General features: G+C 39.3%; 1 protein-coding gene across 1 annotated transcript in view; it reads right to left on the minus strand.

Annotated features, from left to right (window-relative positions):
• Nucleotides 1-23,454, minus strand: part of LOC6051267 (E3 ubiquitin-protein ligase UBR1) — a 162,464-nt gene that overhangs the window by 53,623 nt on the left and 85,387 nt on the right.

Raw genomic sequence — 23,454 nt, forward strand, 5'->3', positions numbered from 1 at the left:
AGTTTCCAGTTCCAGACAGAAAGCCAGTCTACTAATTTAACAGGTCATTGAATTATAAATGTCAAACAAGCTAAAATGAAAACTAACGTCAAATATTAAATTTTCTAAGAAGCTTCCCGTAAAGTGTGTCCAACACAGTGTTTTAACTAAAAATCCAACTTTATCATTGTTATCAGGTACGTAGCCGGTATGAGAAGTTAAAACTTTATTCAAATCGTGGCTGTCATTTTAAAGAAACCTGTGCGGGCTGTGACAACATTACACATTTATAAATTTTATCAAAAAACCCTATTCAATTCTCAAACCAGCCCAACTTAAAGCTCAGGGCAGTCTAAGCATCAAATCACCAAAGAACCTGCTCCAAAGACATCAGCCGGCGAACTTAAGTCGGACGACCCGGAGCAACGCGACTCAATTTTTCGCTGACCTCGTCAAGCGATTCCGTCTACCAGGAGGGCGCTGATCTGAGCGACGATCCAAACGGATTCTGCGAAAAGTTCATTAAGGAATGTCTCGAGTGCGAGGACTTACGTGACTCGGCCGTCTACAGCGGAGACGACACGCGGGCGGACGCCAACGACCAGTTCGCATACGCGTCAATCGAGGAGGTCACCCAGCAGTAGCAGAAGCATCCTTTTCAACCTCCAACATCTTAAGCGCGTCATCGTCTGCTTCGAGCAGCTCCAACATTGCGGGACCACCGCCGATTCCGGTCAAGCCGGTCCACATAGAAGTACGAAGGGTGGCCGTAAAGATTGAAGGACCTAGGCAGAGTGAATAAGTACGTCTCCAGTCATGTAATGACTGTTGTATTACGTTATTTATTACCATGCCGTAGTTTCGTAGTTTATGGACACTCCCTAGAAACGTCATTCATTCACGCGCGCTTTCTCTTTCTTTCTCACTTTTCATTCATTCTGTATCCGAGTGCCGAGCAGTACAGTCGTGTCAATAAACGTTAGTTTGTTAAGTTAATCTAACTTGTTTTAATTGGCTACCAAATAAAACATGGTGTCAGAAGCACTCGTGGACTAAAGGTGATTTCCGGCGTCATTTGAAATCGAGCGACGAAGAAAATCATCAGCGGAAGTGATCGCGAAGCAGTTGCGCAGTGAAGAGCGAACTTGTTTGATCCTGTCCAGCGCCATATTTTTCTTTAACGTCGTGTCGAGGCGAAGTGTTTTCCCACAAAATGGATTCAAAGCAGTTTGCCGAGTTTATGGGAAAGTTCCAGGAGATGATTGGATCGTTGAGTTGGGTGGTGACGCGCGGTCAATTATGTGGCATTGTGTGTGAAAAGAAAAGAATTTTATTTCGTGTTTCATCCTGGTTCGCTTGCCCACAAGCAGAAGAAAATCAGTTCAATTAGTTGGGTGGTGACGCGCGGTCAATTATGTGGCATTGTGTGTGAAAAGAAAAGAATTTTATTTCGTGTTTCATCCTGGTTGGCTTGCCCACAAGCAGAAGAAAATCAGTTCAATTTGTTGGGTGGTGACGCGCGGTCAATTATGTGGCATTGTGTGTGAAAAGAAAAGAATTTTATTTCGTGTTTCATCCTGGTTGGCTTGCCCACAAGCAGAAGAAAATCAGTTCAATTTGTTGGGTGGTGACGCGCGGTCAATTATGTGGCATTGTGTGTGAAAAGAAAAGAATTTTATTTCGTGTTTCATCCTGGTTGGCTTGCCCACAAGCAGAAGAAAATCAGTTCAATTTGTTGGGTGGTGACGCGCGGTCAATTATGTGGCATTTTGTGTGAAAAGAAAAGAATTTTATTTCGTGTTTCATCCTGGTTGGCTTGCCCACAAGCAGAAGAAAATCAGTTCAATTAGTTGGGTGGTGACGCGCGGTCAATTATGTGGCATTGTGTGTGAAAAGAAAAGAATTTTATTTCGTGTTTCATCCTGGTTCGCTTGCCCACAAGCAGAAGAAAATCAGTTCAATTAGTTGGGTGGTGACGCGCGGTCAATTATGTGGCATTGTGTGTGAAAAGAAAAGAATTTTATTTCGTGTTTCATCCTGGTTGGCTTGCCCACAAGCAGAAGAAAATCAGTTCAATTAGTTGGGTGGTGACGCGCGGTCAATTATGTGGCATTGTGTGTGAAAAGAAAAGAATTTTATTTCGTGTTTCATCCTGGTTGGCTTGCCCACAAGCAGAAGAAAATCAGTTCAATTAGTTGGGTGGTGACGCGCGGTCAATTATGTGGCATTGTGTGTGAAAAGAAAAGAATTTTATTTCGTGTTTCATCCTGGTTGGCTTGCCCACAAGCAGAAGAAAATCAGTTCAATTTGTTGGGTGGTGACGCGCGGTCAATTATGTGGCATTGTGTGTGAAAAGAAAAGAATTTTATTTCGTGTTTCATCCTGGTTGGCTTGCCCACAAGCAGAAGAAAATCAGTTCAATTTATTGGGTGGTGACGCGCGGTCAATTATGTGGCATTTTGTGTGAAAAGAAAAGAATTTTATTTCGTGTTTCATCCTGGTTGGCTTGCCCACAAGCAGAAGAAAATCAGTTCAATTAGTTGGGTGGTGACGCGCGGTCAATTATGTGGCATTGTGTGTGAAAAGAAAAGAATTTTATTTCGTGTTTCATCCTGGTTGGCTTGCCCACAAGCAGAAGAAAATCAGTTCAATTAGTTGGGTGGTGACGCGCGGTCAATTATGTGGCATTGTGTGTGAAAAGAAAAGAATTTTATTTCGTGTTTCATCCTGGTTGGCTTGCCCACAAGCAGAAGAAAATCAGTTCAATTTGTTGGGTGGTGACGCGCGGTCAATTATGTGGCATTGTGTGTGAAAAGAAAAGAATTTTATTTCGTGTTTCATCCTGGTTGGCTTGCCCACAAGCAGAAGAAAATCAGTTCAATTAGTTGGGTGGTGACGCGCGGTCAATTATGTGGCATTGTGTGTGAAAAGAAAAGAATTTTATTTCGTGTTTCATCCTGGTTGGCTTGCCCACAAGCAGAAGAAAATCAGTTCAATTAGTTGGGTGGTGACGCGCGGTCAATTATGTGGCATTGTGTGTGAAAAGAAAAGAATTTTATTTCGTGTTTCATCCTGGTTCGCTTGCCCACAAGCAGAAGAAAATCAGTTCAATTAGTTGGGTGGTGACGCGCGGTCAATTATGTGGCATTGTGTGTGAAAAGAAAAGAATTCTATTTCGTGTTTCATCCTGGTTGGCTTGCCCACAAGCAGAAGAAAATCAGTTCAATTAGTTGGGTGGTGACGCGCGGTCAATTATGTGGCATTGTGTGTGAAAAGAAAAGAATTTTATTTCGTGTTTCATCCTGGTTGGCTTGCCCACAAGCAGAAGAAAATCAGTTCAATTTATTGGGTGGTGACGCGCGGTCAATTATGTGGCATTGTGTGTGAAAAGAAAAGAATTTTATTTCGTGTTTCATCCTGGTTGGCTTGCCCACAAGCAGAAGAAAATCAGTTCAATTTGTTGGGTGGTGACGCGCGGTCAATTATGTGGCATTTTGTGTGAAAAGAAAAGAATTTTATTTCGTGTTTCATCCTGGTTGGCTTGCCCACAAGCAGAAGAAAATCAGTTCAATTAGTTGGGTGGTGACGCGCGGTCAATTATGTGGCATTGTGTGTGAAAAGAAAAGAATTTTATTTCGTGTTTCATCCTGGTTCGCTTGCCCACAAGCAGAAGAAAATCAGTTCAATTAGTTGGGTGGTGACGCGCGGTCAATTATGTGGCATTGTGTGTGAAAAGAAAAGAATTTTATTTCGTGTTTCATCCTGGTTGGCTTGCCCACAAGCAGAAGAAAATCAGTTCAATTTGTTGGGTGGTGACGCGCGGTCAATTATGTGGCATTGTGTGTGAAAAGAAAAGAATTTTATTTCGTGTTTCATCCTGGTTGGCTTGCCCACAAGCAGAAGAAAATCAGTTCAATTAGTTGGGTGGTGACGCGCGGTCAATTATGTGGCATTGTGTGTGAAAAGAAAAGAATTTTATTTCGTGTTTCATCCTGGTTGGCTTGCCCACAAGCAGAAGAAAATCAGTTCAATTTGTTGAGTGGTGACGCGCGGTCAATTATGTGGCATTGTGTGTGAAAAGAAAAGAATTTTATTTCGTGTTTCATCCTGGTTCGCTTGCCCACAAGCAGAAGAAAATCAGTTCAATTAGTTGGGTGGTGACGCGCGGTCAATTATGTGGCATTGTGTGTGAAAAGAAAAGAATTTTATTTCGTGTTTCATCCTGGTTGGCTTGCCCACAAGCAGAAGAAAATCAGTTCAATTAGTTGGGTGGTGACGCGCGGTCAATTATGTGGCATTGTGTGTGAAAAGAAAAGAATTTTATTTCGTGTTTCATCCTGGTTGGCTTGCTCAAGTCCTTCCTACATCATCGTTGATCGGGAGGCACGACGTCGTGTGAATTGTTGCATTAAAATAAGTTTAAGTATTAGTAAATGACTGTAAAAAAGTCCTTCCTATATCATCAATGTCGTCTGGGTAATAATTCCTCCCTTTTGTTGAACTGCAGGCTTCTTGGGAGGGCGCCGGTATTGACTAATAAAGTCGGGGTCTTCAGGGGTTAAACAGTGAACGGATGGTTGGCTCCCACTGATCATTTTTGATTCATTGTTTAACTTCAGCTGATCTGTCAATAACGGAGTAGCAGCTCATTGGCAGTCAACCATGCTCATGCTCATGCTCATGCTCAAGTTCCAGGAGATGATTGGATCGTTGAAGAAGGCGCCGGCTGCGCCTGTAGAAAGACCGGCGGCAGTGGCATCGGTTCCTCTTCCGCCTCCGCTGGAACTGGATGGAGACATGGAGAGAAACTTCGATTTTTTCGAAGAAAGTTGGAAGTATTACGCCAGTGCAGTTGGGATGGACAAGTGGCCAGAGGCTCAAAACGAGCAGAAAACCAGCATCCTGCTGTCGATGGTTGGAACGGAGGCTTTAAAGAAGTATTTCAACTTCGAACTGACCGCCATGGAGAAGAAGGACCCGAAGCTGGCATTGGCGGCGATCAAGCGGAAAGTTGTACGTGAGCGGAACAAGTTCATCGATTGGTTTGATTTCTTCTGCTGTCTCAGGGGATGGAGGAAAGAATCGATGACTACTTGTGTCGATTGAAGTCGCAAGCGAAGGTGTGTAAGTTTGGAGTCCTGGAAGAAGATTTGCTGATGTACAAGCTCGTTACGTCGATCAAATGGTCGAAGCTGCGCACGAAGCTGTCGACGATGCAGAATCTGACGGAGGCACAAGGAGTTGATTTTTGCCGCGCGGAGGAAATTGCCGAGCAGCACCCGATTTCCGAGCAACGAAATGCAAGCGTGAACAAAGTGAAGAAGCATGCAAAAAAGTGCAAGTTTTGTGGCGAAATGCATGACTTCACGAAAGGCAGTTGTCCAGCGTTCGGCAAGCGGTGCTATCGTTGTGGCGGAAAGAACCATTTCGAAGCAGTGTGCAAGGCAGAGCGTCGGAAGAAGCTAAAGCGGAAGTCTCGTGTGCAGAAAGTGCTTGTGGATAGCAGTACCGACGGTGACTTGACGGAGACGGAGTCGACGAGCAACGAAAGTGCAACAATCGGAAAAGTTTCCGATGGAAGTGGTGGGCATGTTGAAGCTAATCTAGACATGTGCATCGCTGGAAAGTGGCAGTCAGTTCAGTGCGAATTGGATACAGGGGCAAACGCCAGCCTCGTGGGACACAGTTGGTTACAGCGGATGACCGGGAAAGCCCACAGTGATATTCAACCGTCGAAGTACCGCCTTCATGGCTTTGGTGGCGGCGAAATTCCTGTGATCGGTCAGACGACTATCCGTTGTCGACAATACGGCCGTAAGTACAACATGGTCCTACAAGTGGTCGATGTTGAGCAAGGTCCGTTGCTATCTGCGCACGTGTGTCGCACTTTGGGCTTCTTAGAGTTCGGCAAAATGAGTCGCGTCAACATGCCGGTTTCTACCAAGCGCAGCATCTGCCGCATTGAGGCTCAGTGTGCAGGTTGCGTTGCCGGGCAAGATCGTCAACCAACAAGAACGCGCCACGTGAGATACCGCTGTGATTGTACGACAGGCGGCCCGCGGCAGACGCAGACGGATGATCCAGTCCGCGCACGGCGAAGCACGAATGGTGCTAGCTGTGGTCTTGGCCGCTACACGAAGTTTTCGAGACTTGGTGAGTCCGGATCCACGTAATGAACCCAACACGCCCAAGGTAACCCACCAAATCTCGATACCAGTCATCAAGCTTTATGCCTCTAGCAGTCACACATCATCCGAACAAGCTCCAGTGGTCTTCAGAAACATCCAGCATTTTGTGGTTTAGTTTTAGTTCTTTATTTTTAGTTACACATTAACCTCATTCTCAAGCACAGTTCTATTTAGTTTTCTTTTTGATAAAACAGGGAAGATGTTGTATTACGTTATTTATTACCATGCCATAGTTTCGTAGTTTATGGACACTCCGTACAAACGTCATTCATTCACGCGCGCTTTCTCTTTCTTTCTCACTTTTCATTCATTCTGTATCCGAGTGCCGAGCAGTACAGTCGTGTCAATAAACGTTAGTTTGTTAAGTTAATCAAACTTGTTTTAATTTTTTTTTTTTTTTGAGGGTGGTCCAGCCGCACATCGTTGATGTTGAAACCTCTAAACTGGGCCCTCGTCCTGTCACGTCCGTCAGTAGTCTTGTCGTACATTACAACTAGAATCAGATCTGCCAATGAATTAGTACACTTCGACCAAATAAACACTGACGCTGTATGGATCTGACTCTAGAATAAATGCACAGTTGAGTGTTATTCATAAGTCCAAAATGTTCAATTATTCATTTAAGTCCAAATATTCATTTGCTAACTGTTTTAAATTGAAAATCTAAACTTTAATCTAAAATCCTCTAAACTTAATGTTCAAAAGTAAACGTTCCTTTAACTGTTGTAGTACTACTTTTATCAAAAACAATAAAAATTTATGAACTGATATACAAATAGGACAGAATCACGATTTGAAAAAGAAATGACCATTTACGTCAAAAGATCCGTAGTTCCTCGATTCGCAACAATGGTCGATACAACCATAATCCGAAAACCGTTAGTTCAACAGATCAACGAATTTTGTCCGATATCATTACATTATTGATTGATCGAGACTCTATGGACAATTTGACATAAAAGAATGCCTAGTATTCTACATCAATCAAAGTTTATTGACAGCATTACTCTAACTTAATAATTGCAACTAAATTTAACATCAAAAAGATTTGGAAAGGATACAGATCTATTTTAAATGCTAATGCTAAGCAACAAATCAATTGTACTATCCTGAAGTCCCGACCTAAATCCCACATTGTGATAGTGAAAAAGTCACAGAAGCAGCGGTGTCTTGTGCAATTGTGATATTTTCACTATCGGAGAACTACCTAGTTCACGAAGACAGCTTATCGGTCAACGCTTAAGCCCTGGGGCTGCGGCAAAGCGAGTTCTCGTAGCATGAAGTGGTGTCCATAGTGCTTATAAAAAAGAATTTATACCCAAATTTTAACTAATGCACTAGGATCAAATCATGCCCCTTGACATGACAAGGCCCAGGGGTTAAGTTAATCAAACTTGTTTTAATTGACTACCAAATAAAACAATGACGTTTCTGCATGCATTTCATAATCATATTCGTTCCATGTTGTTTAAAAATACTCTTCGCCATCTTGGATTACACGCTCCTGGGTCACCAAATTAGTTAAATTTGATCGGTCACAAGTCTGTTACATGTTGTTGACAATACTTGAAGATTCTCTCTTCGTCATATTGGATGCCATCTTGGATTACACGCTCCTGGGTCGCCGTGACCGATTTTCATGGTCATATTCGGGTTCAGTGACCCCAAATTAGTTAAATTTGATCGGTCACAAGCCTGTTACATCTTGGATTACACGCAGCTGGGTCGCCGTGACTGATTTTCATGGTCATATTCGGGTTTAGTGACTCCAAATTAGTTAAATTTGATCGGTCACAAGCCTGTTACATGTTGTATAAAAATACTTGAAGATTCTCTCTTCGTCATATTGGATGCCATCTTGGATTACACGCTCCTGGGTCGCCGTGACCGATTTTCTTTGTCATATTCGGGTTCAGCGACCCCAAATTAGTTAAATTTGATCGGTCACAAGCCTGTCACATGTTGTTGACAATACTTGAAGATTCTCTCTTCGTCATATTGGATGCCATCTTGGATTACACGCTCCTGGGTCGCCGTGACCGATTTTCATGGTCATATTCGGGTTCAGTGACCCCAAATTAGTTAAATTTAATCGGTCACAAGCCTGTTACATCTTGTTTAAAAATATTCGAAGATTCACTATTCGCCATATTGGACGCCATCTTGGATAACACGCTCCTGGGTTGCCGTGACTGATTTTCATGGTCATATTCGGGTTCAGCGACCTCAAATTAGGTAAATTTGATCGGTCACAAGCCTGTTACACGTTGTTTAAAAATACTTGAAGATTCTCTCTTCGCCATATTGGACGCCATCTTGGATTACACGCTCCTGGGTCACCGTGACCGATTTTCATGGTCATATTCGGGTTCAGCGACCCCAAATTAGTTCACGGAAAGGGGATCGATCGCCAAACCAGCGACCGAATTTTGCTGGGTTGGTTTTGCTGATATCAGCGAAATTTTTCTCTAAACCAGCGAATTTTTTCGCTGAAAAAGGTGGCTGCGCGAAATCAAATTCAGCAACTTGGTTTCGCTGGTTTGTTATTTCCGAAACGGTTTCTTTTCCAGCGAAAGTTTTCGCTGGTTTGATACACATCCTTCCGACAGCCGTCATAAATGTTTGTTATTGTTCACGTTTGGAAGCGATTTGTGGCAATCGAATTGCTTTAGGGGTTTTTTTCAAAACAAAAAAGCATGAAAAAGTTCTGCATCAAGTGTTCAGCATTAAAATACATACTCAACAGGTGATGGTTCTTTTCAATGAAAAGAAGCACGTTTCCATAAAGTTCTCGCAGCAGAAAAATACGGTGCAGTGAAGCTGGAGATGTATTTGTACTGCTGCATAGACGAGTGCACAAATTGTCGCAAGTGGCAGCAAGAATCGTAGGCGAGAAACTTGACCATGGCCGCGGAACAGTTTGTGCTGTGGCAAGTAAGTACAACGAGGAACTTGCCCATGGCCGCGGAACAGTTTGTGCTGTGGCAAGTAAGTACAACCTGGCTGGACTTTCTTTTAATTCTGCTTCCGTTACTGCGAAATCTTTACACGATTCCCAATTAATCTCTGGTTCTCAAATCCTCTGGTTTATTTTGGCATAGGCTTCTGCCGCCAAAACAAAAAAACAAACGTCGGTGATAAAAAAATGCTGATCCAGTGCAAAAAAACACTGGTCCAGTGGAAACATTCGCTGAACCAGCGGATTTTTCGCCGAAACCAGTAGAATAATCTCCTGGTTGATTTTGGTACGAGCTGCTGCCGCCGGAAAAAAACCCGGACGTCAGCGATAGAAAACGCTGATCCAGCGTAAAAGAACACCAGTTCAGTGAAAAAATCCGCTGGACCAGCGAATTGTTTCCCAAAACCAGTACAATAATCTCCTGGTTGATTTTGATGCCCTGCCGCTTTTTCCAAACCAGCGAGAAAATTTTCTGATTCTAGCAAAACTGATCCCCCAAACAGCGACATTTTTCACCAAACCAGTGTTTTTTTCACTGGTTTGGTAGAATTTCATCGGTTTCCAAACCAGCGAAAAAAATTAGCGATTCTAGGTAATTTTTGTGCAGGCTGAGAAATTAGCGACATTTTTCGCTAGTTTTAGCGAACTTTATCGCGATTTGGCGATGGATCCCCTTTCCGTGTTAAAATCGACACGTCGACAACCTTCATACTGTGATATTGTTAACTTCTCTATATAGCCGCCATATTGGTCGCCATCTTGAATATCTCGCTTCCCTTTAGGAATCCGGCTTCGTGACCGCGGACTCGGACTCAGCAGGGTCGATTTAGCCTAGATCCATCAATACCTGGCCTGTTACATGATTTGCCGTTAGACACAAGAAAATGAGCCCTTTTTAGATTTCGTGCCTTGACTATTATATTTGTAACGACAGACTAGCTGGTACTTTGTAGAAAATATAGTTTTTGGGGAAAAGGATTCTAATTATGAGCAACAGAAGCTAATTTGCACGGCTAGCTACTTCTCAGGGCAATTCTTGGGGAACAAACGATAATTTTATCCGATCATTATCAACCTCACAATCGTCTTCTCTCGTGTGCGGCAAATAGAAAAGGCAAAATTAACGATCACACACGCACGGCTTATTCAAAAGCACTTTACTTAACTTTTAAGCAGAAACTTTAGTGATTTTTCGACGGTTATGCACTTAAAACTAAAACTAATCTAAATTAAAGATTCAGAAAAAGAGAATTTAACACGTTTGGGATGGGTTTCAGGGGTTTATTTTAGCTGGAACAAAACGGAGCGCGAACAATCCCACGATGGCATGCACGTTGGGGCCGTCCGCGGTTGGGGCCCTTCTGCAGGTCGCGATACACGACCGGATAGCTGAAGGCCGGGATGAGGGAATTGTAGAGAGAGCAAGCAAGTCAAGGGGAACAGACATACCTGGGTTTCTCGTCGACGACCGTGACTATGGTCGGCGGGGCATTCTCACTAGTGAGAACAAGGGTTTCAGGATTGTGGGACCATATGTTGATGGATGGTCTTGACGGCCTCGAACGGTGACACTAGATTTTCGGTATCACTCGCGCACTCTAGTTCTTCGGGGTGGATCCAAATGATCCAATTATTTGGTGTGGGAGGCCGCTTAAACTTATTTTAAATCAGGCATACGCGTCGGAATCGGCCCTCTAGCTCTCACCAGGTGATCCGGATCGAAACGCGCGCTTTATGTGTACTCGGACACTCCCCGCTGACCTTCCCAACACACTATCCACTCGGGTGGATTTCGTGAATACCGTTCAACTTAACGCCTGATTTTAACTTTTTGTTAATTCAACTCGCACACGCGGTTAATTAACTCGTTCGAGGAACCACAATCTGGATCGTACTAGTGTCGGCTATTAGATAGCAAAAGAGGACGAGTGTAGGGCTTCGGGGCCCTTTTATATCCTCCGCTCTCCGAGGTAGTCTGTCCCAGCGGGTCCACTTCTCTCTCTCCCATAGATTCTGCTGGTCATCTTATGCGTTGCGAAGTCCAAACGCAAAGTTTGAATTTCCCAATCTCGCCATACTAGAACGCCGCAACAACCTAACTCCCTACACCTAGTGGTTGTGCATGAGAGCGGCGCGTCTTTGTTAGTAATCCTAACCATTAGCTAAGAGGCCTTAATTCTAATGTTAGTTTAATACATGATTTTCTAGTCGAATCATGATTTACCAACCAATTAGTGATTATTGGTAATAATGAACTGCCCTTTTAAATCTAAGATCTGTTGCTCAACTCACTCTCATGCATTGGAAATGAACCTGAAGTGAAGTGGGCTGCAATTTCGGTACGCAAGCAAATCAAATTTTATAGCGAAAAGAGATGTAATGTACTTAGTCTATAAAAAAAACAAAATATTTCATATTTGGGCAGATAATGATCGAATTGGAACCCATCGGTTACATATTCTCGTTAAAAACCAACAAGATAATATCAAAAACCATTATTTCTGAAAAACTAAATTGAATTCCTTTGTCGGATCGTGATTTGCGGTTTCATTGTGATAAATTTGTTTATCAATTGTTAAGAACACACAGTTGGATAACAATTAAAACTCTAAACTTAAAACCTCCGATTAGTTTGTAATATGTCCTTAGTGCCTTAAGTAACGTAGAAGTTTTGGACCGGCCCTTCAATAAGCTGAGCTAATGAAACGATAATACAAAAATAAAACCAAGCTCCACTGAATCTGGATTCCGATACAATATTTAAACGCTTTGTTCTTAAAAGTCAAGTACCGTAAACCGGGGTGACTTTGATAGGATTTCAATTTGTTTTTGGAATATTTTCCAACAGGTAAGGTTTTTCTCAAGATTATTATTTTTAAAACATGTACTGGGGTAGGCCACACAAAGTCCATGCACTATTTTGGAAAAAAAGTTTTTTCAAAAGTGTTTAGAAAAATAGTTACGTTAAAAATTCTTAGTTTAAATTCCGGGGTGACTTTGATAGTCATAGTTTTTCTGGTTGAAATCATATTTAAGATGTTCAAACTTTATTTGTACGTTAAATGTACCATCACTAAAGTAGCTGATATAGTTTTTCAGAAAAAAAATCTATGTTTATATTTAGTTAACTAAGTTTATAAGCTTTTTAACAAAATACATATAAATTTTAGGTAAAATTGTTAAAAAGTCGGAATTTTGCCTGATATTTATTAAAACTACACAGAAAAAAAAGTGTGAATTTACATGGCACTGAATTGTTGTTTTAAACGTAAACATGTGTTATGTAAATTTGAAATTCAATTTAAAAAGTTGTATTGCATTTAAACAGCCCTAATGTAAAATGAGATTGAATGTAATGCATGTATGTCATGTAAACCGGTTTGATTTTGCTGTCAACTGACAAATTTGAATTAATGAATATTATGTAAATGATAACTTCATGTAAAAGTAGCTTAACGTAAATGTTAAAGTCACACAAATTTAATTTGAACTGTTGTTATTTCATACCAATGACAGCTCAGTATTGTTGTCGATTGCGGGTGAGGTGCGGAAGTGTTTTGCAGACAAATATAAGTCTCGATGTAAATTCAAGTAATTAGTCATTAAAATGATGTTAAAAAGTAACACACGATGGTTTTGTTAAAGATTATAACATGGGTTTTCAAGTCAACATTCTAAGTGCAGGAAACTGAGAAATTTCAAAACAAAACGAAGTGTTGGAGTAAATTCTAGCAAAACAATGCCAAAGGGCCGTAGCGGGTTTGTAAACAATGAGTGTATCCCTTTCATGCCAAATTTAAACATTCTCTAGCGTGAGAGAGATACACTCTTTGTTTGTTTGAAATTCAATACTAATCAAAATATTATTGGCTTTTTGAAGGCTATCATCAGCAGCACAAGTAAATTCTCCTGTCCGGTGACGTCCTCCGTCTGATCGGACGCAAATCTGTCCGGAACAATCAACAACGAGGTCCAGTCTATGAGAACCAACGCTCGGGAGAACAAGCCACTCCCGGTTCTGAGTATAGTTTGTTCCTAATCGTCCGGAAGTCCCGGAAGAAGTTTGTTTATCTTCAAGACGAGATCAACAGCGGACTGCAAATTTTGATATTGAACTCCTTGGACTAAACGGTGATAACATTCACAAAATAATATTTAATTTTCAGCATATAAAAATTCCCTTCCCGATCCTCGTCCACAACTTACTGCATCATTTTGTTGCTGATCCTCGATCAAAACACGGCCCCTCCGCCGGAATGTATTCAAATCTGCTGCTGGCTGGTTCTGGTCGTCCATCGTCGTCTTGCGGGGGAAATAAATTTGGGAAGCTGGCCATCCGAATACTGTTCCATCGAGTGTTCCGCAGCTGCTCGACGGTAAAACGGGTTTGCAGGAGAACAACACCGCCAGGAACTTTGCTCACAGTCCGGAACGTTTTTGTTCGTGCACACAGTTTTTTTTTTGTTTTTTTAGGTGACATGTTTATTTCACTTGTTGGAACAAACATTTTAAAAGGTCTCTTCCTAATAGAGTTTATCTCACTCAGTCAAACGCAGGTTGCCTTAAGGAGTGAGCAAGATGCAAGGTTTAATCCAACTGGCAGTGCCCATCTAAAATGTTCGTCGCGCAACCGAAAAATTGACAAGTGCCCAAGGTGTTGACATACCAAGGTGCATGTAGCTAGTTGTCGGAGTTGAAAATCTTCTTGGATTAGGGTGATCTTCTTGGAGATACATAAGAAATCCAGAGTTTTTTTTTTAAAAAAGGTCCAATAAGGTATTGTCTTTCATATGTTTATAGGACCTTATAAAAAAAAGTCGAGAAATTGAAATTGGGTCCTTAAATTGAGCTATGATTGCTTATTTTATCAAGCATTATCAGAATATTTTTTCTGAGCGCAGTTACACTTCTAATATGAACAAAAAAGTAGATCTTTAAATAAATTTTGAAAAAAAATTGGTTGTGGTCTTCGCAATGACACTTTCCACGCCAACAGAGAGATTATATTTATTTTTTTATTTTCATTTGAATTTATTTCGATGGTTATTTTGTAACTTGTTTCCTTCAGTAAATTAACAACAAAGGATTTAAAATGGATTTTTAAATCATTTTTGAAAAATTAACTTCTCAACACTTCTTGACAGAAAAGGTTTAAGGTTTAAGTATAAAAGCAACTCTTCATTGTTGATGTACCTAAAAATGTTGTTTGAATAGCGGAAAATTTCAAAATTGACGAAAATGGGTCAAAAAGCTTAGTGTGACTTTTGATATATTGTAAAAAAAATCTCTTTGGTTTTCGCAGAAAATTAAAAAAAATGCTTTGAACCTAGCTAAAAGATCAAAAATCAAAAGTTAAGAAGGCCGTTGCAAACATGTTTCTGGCCTTTGTTCAAAACGGATCGAAAAATCAAGGGGCGAATAAAATATTATTTTCCAAAAACTTGCCAATTTTAATGGAACCGCCATCAGGGGTGACATTGGGTCTGAGGGGTGAGATTGGGTCATACAAATTTCAGCACCAGACCCAATGTCACCCCTGATGACGGAAGTAAAATTCTAAACAACTGTTAACAATTTGAAATGTGCTTTTCTGCGTTGTTTATCATAGTTGACATGTTTGGGCTCGTTTGAACATATTTTAAATTTTATTTATTTTTATAGAGGATTTAGAAAAAGATAGTAATTTGGACTATTTGGCAAGAAAGTCTTTCAAAAATCAATAAAAATTGTAGAATATACGTTAGCACATCTGTTATCAACTATATAACTGTTTATTTCATTGATATATACAAGGAAACTTATTTTTTCGTGTTCCGAGATATGTTTTTTAAGTTTACATGTTTTTAAGTTCACAAATTTTTTCGCCCCCAAAAATTGATGTTCATTATTTAAAAGCAAAAAAAAATCTCGTCTTTTGCAACCAGTTTCATTAAAATTGATGCAGGGAATCATGAGATATAATCGATTTTGTTCTTCAATCTGGCAGAAAGGCATACGATTTTAGGCAAGTAGTCTCCTTTTGGCGCCTACATTTGAAACACAATCGCGCTGCAAAACCTTAATTTTGATGCGCCACAAAATATTTTTTTGAGTTTTTTTGCATTTTACAAAGCAACCAAATATGAAACCGGTTTTAATATAGCGTGAAACGTGGAATTTTTAAATATCTAGTTTTTAAATAGCTAGTTTTTAAGGAACCCAAAAGAAACTGAAGAAATGCTCACTAAAATTGGACAACTTTATTTTTTCCATACAACCATATTACACCCTAATGCTACATTTGTTGCACTACCCTTAATTGGGTAACCGAACTCCGACAAATTCCGACACCATTCTCTTTTACCGGTCTAGAAATGGGCTACGTCATTGATTGAAAAACGTCAAATTTTGTTTATAAACAGAAGTGAGCACATATTTTCGAGAAAAAGTGAAAATCAGGTAACTAGGTAAATAATTAGAACTATTATCAATGATAACCATAAAAAAAGTCTTTTGCAGAGCAAACATCTGCCAAAGAGTTCGATCCTTCACGAGCTTCGAGCGAAAGAAGATTACCAGGGCGATTCAGACCGGCATTACAGTAGTGACGGAATATGGATAGAGGTCATCACAGTAATTTGGAGGTTGATGCAGCTTGGAACCACGGAAATGATTAGCGACGGAATGAAAGGAGAATAAAAGGTAGTTGTGGCCTACGGGATCTACTTTATTGGTATGTATGTATCTGCGCTTGTCGCATTTAGGCCATCCCCTAACAAGTGCATTCATTGTTATTGAAATAAGGTAAGAATAGCCCGTGTTGCTAAAATCACCGTCTGCTGTCACCAGATAACAGTAATCTTTGCCAACTGCACGGCTCCGTTGAATTTTGTTTTTGTTGTAATTTTCAAACATTATTTTGTTGCATTTAAATTTGAGTTTTATTTTTACTCATATCTGATCAAACGAAAATCCAAAAGTTATCCTAAGCAACAGCAAAACGTTTGAAATTTACATCAGATTCAAAATTCAGCGGAGCCTAAAAAAAATTTGTCGCTCCCGTAAATTTACATTATTTTCATCGGAAATGTACATGATTCCAAAATATTTTGCCTTGGATCATTTACATCGGATGGCATGTAAATTTCCAATGAAACTATTGTAAATTAGCATCATTAATGACGTGCACTTTTGGTACATCATAAATGATGTAAATTTACCCGATTTTTTTTTCTGTGCAGGCATGCACACCTTCTTTTCCGGTTACGCATTTTAACTCGGCCGGGGGGTGGTACATTACGTAGGGTTTGATGTAAGTATAAGCGCCTAACCATTTAAAGTGTGCCTATCAACTTTCATTAAAGCAAAAACTATTTTAGTTTTATTTTGAATTCAAAAACTAATTGTTATTTACTGTGTTTTGTTTTCTCCTGAAATCTTCCCTATTGTTGAGTCGTGTTTATCTGTTGCTTTTTATTTTGTCGCGGTGTTTTGTTACAATTTTTGGTCCTAAGCATTTTATAAAAGTTTTTCAAAAGTACAATAGTAATATTTGTGTTAATTCTTTGATCATTCCAAAAATTAAGTAAGGGCTCGAACCTCATTTGTTTGAAGAAAAGGGTGAAGATTGAAAACATTGGACAGTGAAAGAAATATACTATGTAAAGAATCAATAGTGAAAGAAAGATAGTAATTTATGAAGCAGATAAAGAAATTAACAACAGTTAATAAATAGAGGTAACAAACAAGGTTGGATAGTATTGAGGGCAATTCACAGGGAAGATGAGAAATTATTCAAATAGATAAATAAAGAAAAGGCACATGATAAACAAAATTGATATCGTTGCCAAATTAAGGGAAAGCAGACAGTTTGTTACAGCAGCATCAATTGGTAAAATAGAGTGGAAAAGCGTTGAGAAATAAGAGAATCAAATGAGTAAAATCGAAATCAAATGGAGGATAGTAAACAGAAGCCGCGTTAGAAAATCAGTGAAACAAAATAAACAGAAAATAGGTGGTAGCTGCAATGAAAAGAAGAGAAACCCCGTTCTGCGATGCTCAGGTACATCCACAGCAGTTGACTCAACATACTGCGAATCAAAACAATACCGTCTACAATCACAAATTACTTCCCTGTCCCACATTGGCGCGCCCCTTTCTTTTAGCCGTCTCGATTCTGACCCACGGCGGTCAAAGGTTTACGAGCCGTTTCCACAGGCCACCAGCTAGGTCATCATGAAAACCAAGCCAACGTGGAGGTAAGAAAATAGGACACTTGCAAGGAACCAGAGCTATACTGTCTTGATCAAGACTGATCTAACAGGACTACGGACGTAGTCAGTGACGCTCCTTCCAGGATGTTCCTCGCCTGAGCGTCAACTGAAGAGGTATCATCAGCATCATTCGCACTTGGCCTGCTAGTTGTTGATGATTTTTGCTACGAATTTCAATTTGAATAACGAATTTTCACACTTTCATGCGCATTTACAATTTTTAAACTTTCTTCGGAAATGAAAACATATTTTGAATCAAATGGTTTGTCAAAGTTGTCGGAGTTACAAACACGGCTTTTCTAGAATACCGATAATTTTGAAACATAACAACTCCGATAAGAAGTGAACTCTAATTTGCAAAACACAGCTCAACCCAAATGTGAGTAGGAGAGTGTCCGTGACATTTTTTAGGCTGTTTTGTGGCGCTTAATGCGAAACTGGAGACAACGTGTAGGAAACGTGATGCAGAATGAGTTGAACCCCAGCCTTCCTCATCCCCCTCTTCCACGATTTATTCATACCTTTTTTCGATATTTTAGCATTGTAGGTGCTTGTTGAAAATACGTATTTTTTATAAAATTAAATTTCATGTCACGATATTGATTCATAATGTTTTTGCTAAAGCGATGAAATTCAAATAATATGTGTTTCTCGACAATCGCTCATATATTGTTTACGAAGTATTGTATGATCAGTTCCTAACTGGACTCTGTCATTGGAAACAACCGACGAAATAGGCGGCGGGTCAGATACGGGATTACAAATCTCAAAACCTCTCTCCCCTCCCCCCCTCACTTCGTCTCACTATCCAGCTGCAGCTTTGTTGACAAACAATCGGAACAGGTGGTCTCATCATATAATAAAAATCGATACTTTTTTCACGAATAATAGTATTTTGCCAACATGATATAAATTTAACAAGCCATACTCTCAACATTTGAATGCGAAAAGTGTTTTAAAATGCATTTTACACTAGTTAAGTTGTTTTACAATGATTAGTCTTCAAAAAATGTAAGATTTGACGAAAACAAAAATTTCAACGAAACAAAAAAACATTTTGCGATACTAAAGATCGAAAATTTTCAAAAATTCAAGAAACTTTTTATTAACTTTTTAAATTTAGGTTATTAAATTCACTATTGGCAAACCTTGTTTTTTTCTAATTTAGAATATAAAATTCACCCTAATTTTAAGATAAAAGCATAAATAAACGAAATTTTATGTAAAAAAGGTGCAGGTGGTTATGTTCTACATGACCAATATGACAAAGAACTTTGTACAAAACTCAAAAAATCATGCTATTTTTTAATTGGGTCCTAAAATGAAGCTTAGATTGCTGATATTTTTGTTTACAGCAATAAAGCTTATTTTTCTGAGTACAATGACCCTTTGTACGACCCCAAAGAGTTTAAAATGGATTTTTAAATCAATTTTGAAAAATTAACCTCGCGGTCCTTCTTGACAGAAAAGCTCCTACTTGACAGCTCGTTCCAAGGGGACCATAGTTGATCCATCGAAAAAATGTTGTCTTGTAAAAAAAAAATTTGCATTAAAATGAAAAAAAGTGATCATAAATGGATTTTAATCGTGTTTTTTACCGTTGTACATAAAAATTTACATAGGGCTTTAGTACCCAATTCTTTGCCTATTTATTTAATCCTGAATAATTAATTCTAATTAAATTTATTCAATCAATGGCACCGGTAGAACCTTCTCTCAGGGTCATGGCCACTCCGGGTGTGGCCAATCCTGTCAAAATGGGCATTTTAATCACCAGTATCAAAAACCATGAATTTTGATACCCATATTGCCCCAAGTCGTATGGTTCGATAAATGTCCCCCGGTAGAACCTTCCCTACGGGCCATGGCCACTCCGGGTGTGGCCAATCCTGTCAAAATGGCCATTTTAATCACCAGTATCAAAAACCATGAATTTTGATACCCATATTGCCCCAAGTCGTATGGTTCGATAAATGTCCCCCCGGTAGAACCTTCCCTCAGGGCCATGGCCACTTCGGGTGTGGCCAATCCTGTCAAAATGACCATTTTCATCACCAGTATCAAAAACCATGAATTTTGATACCCATATTGTCCCAAGTCGTATGGTTCGATAAATGTCCCCCCGGTAGAACCTTCCCTCAGGGCCATGTCCACTCCGGGTGTGGCCAATCCTGTCAAAATGGGCATTTTAATCACCAGTATCAAAAACCATGAATTTTGATACCCATATTGCCCCAAGTCGTATGGTTCGATAAATGTCCCCCCGGTAGAACCATCCCTCAGGGCCATGGCCACTCCGGGTGTGGCCAATATCCTACCAGTTTGGTCCCAACCCCATTGCCTTGAATCATTCTGGTTTCCGAGTGACCGTTCTAACAATGTTCTTTAGAACAAAATTCCTCCCAAGTTGGTGCACAACCTGTGTCTTTCAATGTGTGTATGGGTGTGTGAACAATAAAATTACCACCGTCGATCCGTCTCTGACGGATTTTCAGTCAAAACTAAATTGTTCAGAGGCTATCTGTTAGCTTATATAGTCCGCATGAAATGTGGCAAAAAAAAAAAATCTATATTTTAGCTTCGAGCTGAACTGAACTGCAACTAGCGTGTTCTGCTTCCAGGATTAATCCGAGTTCTAATCACCACGTACAATGACCATTTTGACAGGATTGGCCACACCCGGAGTGGCCATTGCACAGTGTTCGGAATGGCAAAATTAAATGGAATAAATTGATAACTCTTTTATTTAACGTCCTAGCCAAATGGTGTCTTCGGAAGAGTTGTTGTACTTGATAAGGGCTATCTTTTGAAGATATTGACATACAGGGTGACGACCTTCCAGGGTGTCAACCATAATTAACTTTGTTGGATGACGTTGTAGGGCTTTGGTGTATTGGGCAAAGTTGTAGAGGAGAAAAATTCACGAAGGTTGGTCGAAGGCGTCAAATTTGCAGCTCTTAATCTACTCGAGATATACGCCAGTTTTGCAAAAATGGTCCAAAAAGCACTTTTTTGTGATAACTTAAAATGTTAGCGTTTTAGCGGCCTACTATGTTCTGAAGTGTTGTTTATGACATAAAATTTCATATCTTTGCCGAAAACAGCAAAATGTTTTGAGCCTTTATTGAGGAGTTATAACCATTTTTAAGTGATTTTGAGCCTATTTTCAAGTTGCAATGTTTTCAAAATGGCGCATTTTGGCGCAAAACCGAACAATGCACCTGAAAGTACACACTTTCAACTACATTTCCTGAAAATATCTCCGTGTATATATTTTTAGATATCTCAATTTGAATTTGCCGATTTTTAATCAATTTATTTATAAATCTTATTCGAAATCATAATGAATACAAGGTGAAAATCGGTAAATTAAAGGGTAAATTGATCGATTTTTATGGAAATTACATTGTCTATGAAAAAATACGACAACCTTTCCAGAGTGACCACATATGAAAGGAAATACTTAATTTTAAATACGAACAATTATTTAAAATTTTCACTTACATTATTTTTGGGAAAAACATGTATTTATTCATAATTTTAAAAAGTGTATCATAGTTTTAAGCATGAACAATGTTTTACTGAGGGCGTCAATAATAAGAGTTCACGCGCGGTGATACGACCGCAAGATAATGGTAGCATGACAGCCGCAAGACAACCGCAGAACAAATTTTTTGCTGTTGTCAAAGGTTGCCTTGAGTTTTGAGCTGACTTTTTGGAAAATATTCAAAACAAACCAAGTTGACAGCCAAATCAACCAGAATTTCAGTTCAACTTGCTGATTTTTATAAGGCGGCAATAATCTTCAGTCAATCACAGCGAAGGAGAAACGTGATTTTATCTCGCAATAAGCAATATTAAAATCGATCAATTTACCCTTTCAATTTACTGATTATTACCACGTTTCAATAAGATTCCGCTTAAAAATTATAAATATATTGATTAAAAACCGTTAAATTCAAATTGAGATACAGTGGACTCTCTCGTTGTCGATATTGAAGGGACCGTCGAGAGCAGGAGTTATGAAATTATAGAACAAAAAATCAAAGCAATCTATTTGGAGGGACTGAACAATTTATTGACAGCTGGAGTAATATTGATATCGAGAAGATCGACAACGAGAGAGTCCACTGAATCTCTAAATCGACACAGATAGACACGGAGATATTTTCAGAAAATGTAGTTGAAAGTGTGTACTTTCATGTGCATTGTTCGGTTTTGCGCCAAAATTCGCCATTTCGAAAACATTGCAACTTGGGTAATTCTCCGCCAACTCACACAGCAGTTGCCCCGACCCCTCTTCGATTTGCGTGAAACTTTGTCCTAAGGGGTAACTTTTGTCCCTGATCACGAATCCGAGGTCCGTTTTTTGATATCTCGTGACGGAGGGGCGGTACGACCCCTTCCATTTTTGCACATGCGAAAAAAGGTGTTTTTCAATAATTTGCAGCCTGAAACGGTGATGAGATAGAAATTTGGTGTCAAACGGACTTTTATGTAAAATTAGACGCCCGATTTGATGGCGTAATCAGAATTCAAAAACGTATTTTTCATCGAAAAAACAATAAAAGTTTCTCCCATTTTCCGTTACTCGACTGTAAAATTTTGGAACATGTCATTTTATGGGAAATTTAATGTACTTTTCGAATCTACATTGTCCCAGAAGGGTTATTTTTCATTTAGAACAAAATTTTTCATTTTAAAATTTCGTGTTTTTCTAACTTTGCAGGGTTATTTTTAGAGTGTAACAATGTTCTACAAAGTTGTAGAGCAGACAATTACAAAAATTTTGATATATATACATAAGGGGTTTGCTTATAAACATCACAAGTTATCACGATTTTACGAAAAAAAGTTTTAAAAAAGTTGGTCGTCATCGATCATGGCCGTTCATGGTCACCCGCGACAGACACGGACGACGAAACAAAGAGAAACGCAAAAAGTAACTTTTTCAAAACTTTTTTTCGTAAAATCGCGATAACTTGTGATGTTTATAAGCAAACCCCTAATGTCTATATATCAAAATTTTTGTAATTGTCTGCTCTACAACTTTGTAGAACATTGTTACACTCTAAAAATAACCCTGCAAAGTTAGAAAAACACGAAATTTTAAAATGAAAAATTTTGTTCAAATGAAAAATGACCCTTCTGGGACAATGTAGATTCGAAAAGTACATTAAATTTCCCATAAAATGACATGTTCCAAAATTTTACAGTCGAGTAACGGAAAATGGGAGAATTTTAAAACTTTTTATTGTTTTTTCGATGAAAATACGTTTTTCGGAATTCTGAGTACGTCATCAAATCGGGCGTCTAATTTTACATAAAAGTCCCTTTGATGCCAAATTTCTATCTCATCACCGTTTCAGGCTGCAAATTATTGAAAACACCTCTTTTTCGCATGTTCAAAATGGAAGGTCGTACCGCCCTCCGTCACGAGATATCAAAAACGGACCTCGGATTCGTGATCAGGGACAAAAGTTACCCCTTAGGACAAAGTTTCACGCAAATCGAAGAGGGGTCGGGGCAACTTTTCCCGATTTCGTGTGAGTTGGTAGAGAATTACCCACTTGAAAATATGCTCAAAATCACTTACAAATGGTTATAACTCCTCAATAAAGGCTCAAAACATTTTGCTGTCTTGGGAAAAGATGTGTAATTTTATGTCAAAAACAACTCTTCAGAACATAGTAGGCCGCTAAAATGCTAACATTTTAAGTTATCACAAAAAATTGCTTTTTTTACCATTTTTGCAAAAATGACGTAGTAGATTAAGAGCTATAAATTTGGCGCCTTTGACAAACTTTCATGAAATTTTCTCCTCTACAACTTTGCGCAATACACCAAAGCCCTACAACGTCATCCAACAGAGTTAGTTTTTGGTTGACACCCTGGAAGGTCGTCACCCTGTATGTCAATATCTTCAAAAGATAGCCCTTATCAAGTACAACAACTCTTCCGAAGACACCATTTGGCTAAGAGGTCAAATAAAGGAGTAATCAATTTATTCAATTGCCCTGAGGGAAGGTTTTACCGGGGGGATATTTATCGAACCATATAAATTGGGGCAATATGG

This window comes from Culex quinquefasciatus, chromosome 1, assembly GCF_015732765.1.
Source record: "Culex quinquefasciatus strain JHB chromosome 1, VPISU_Cqui_1.0_pri_paternal, whole genome shotgun sequence".
Classification (NCBI taxonomy): Eukaryota; Metazoa; Arthropoda; class Insecta; order Diptera; family Culicidae; genus Culex; species Culex quinquefasciatus.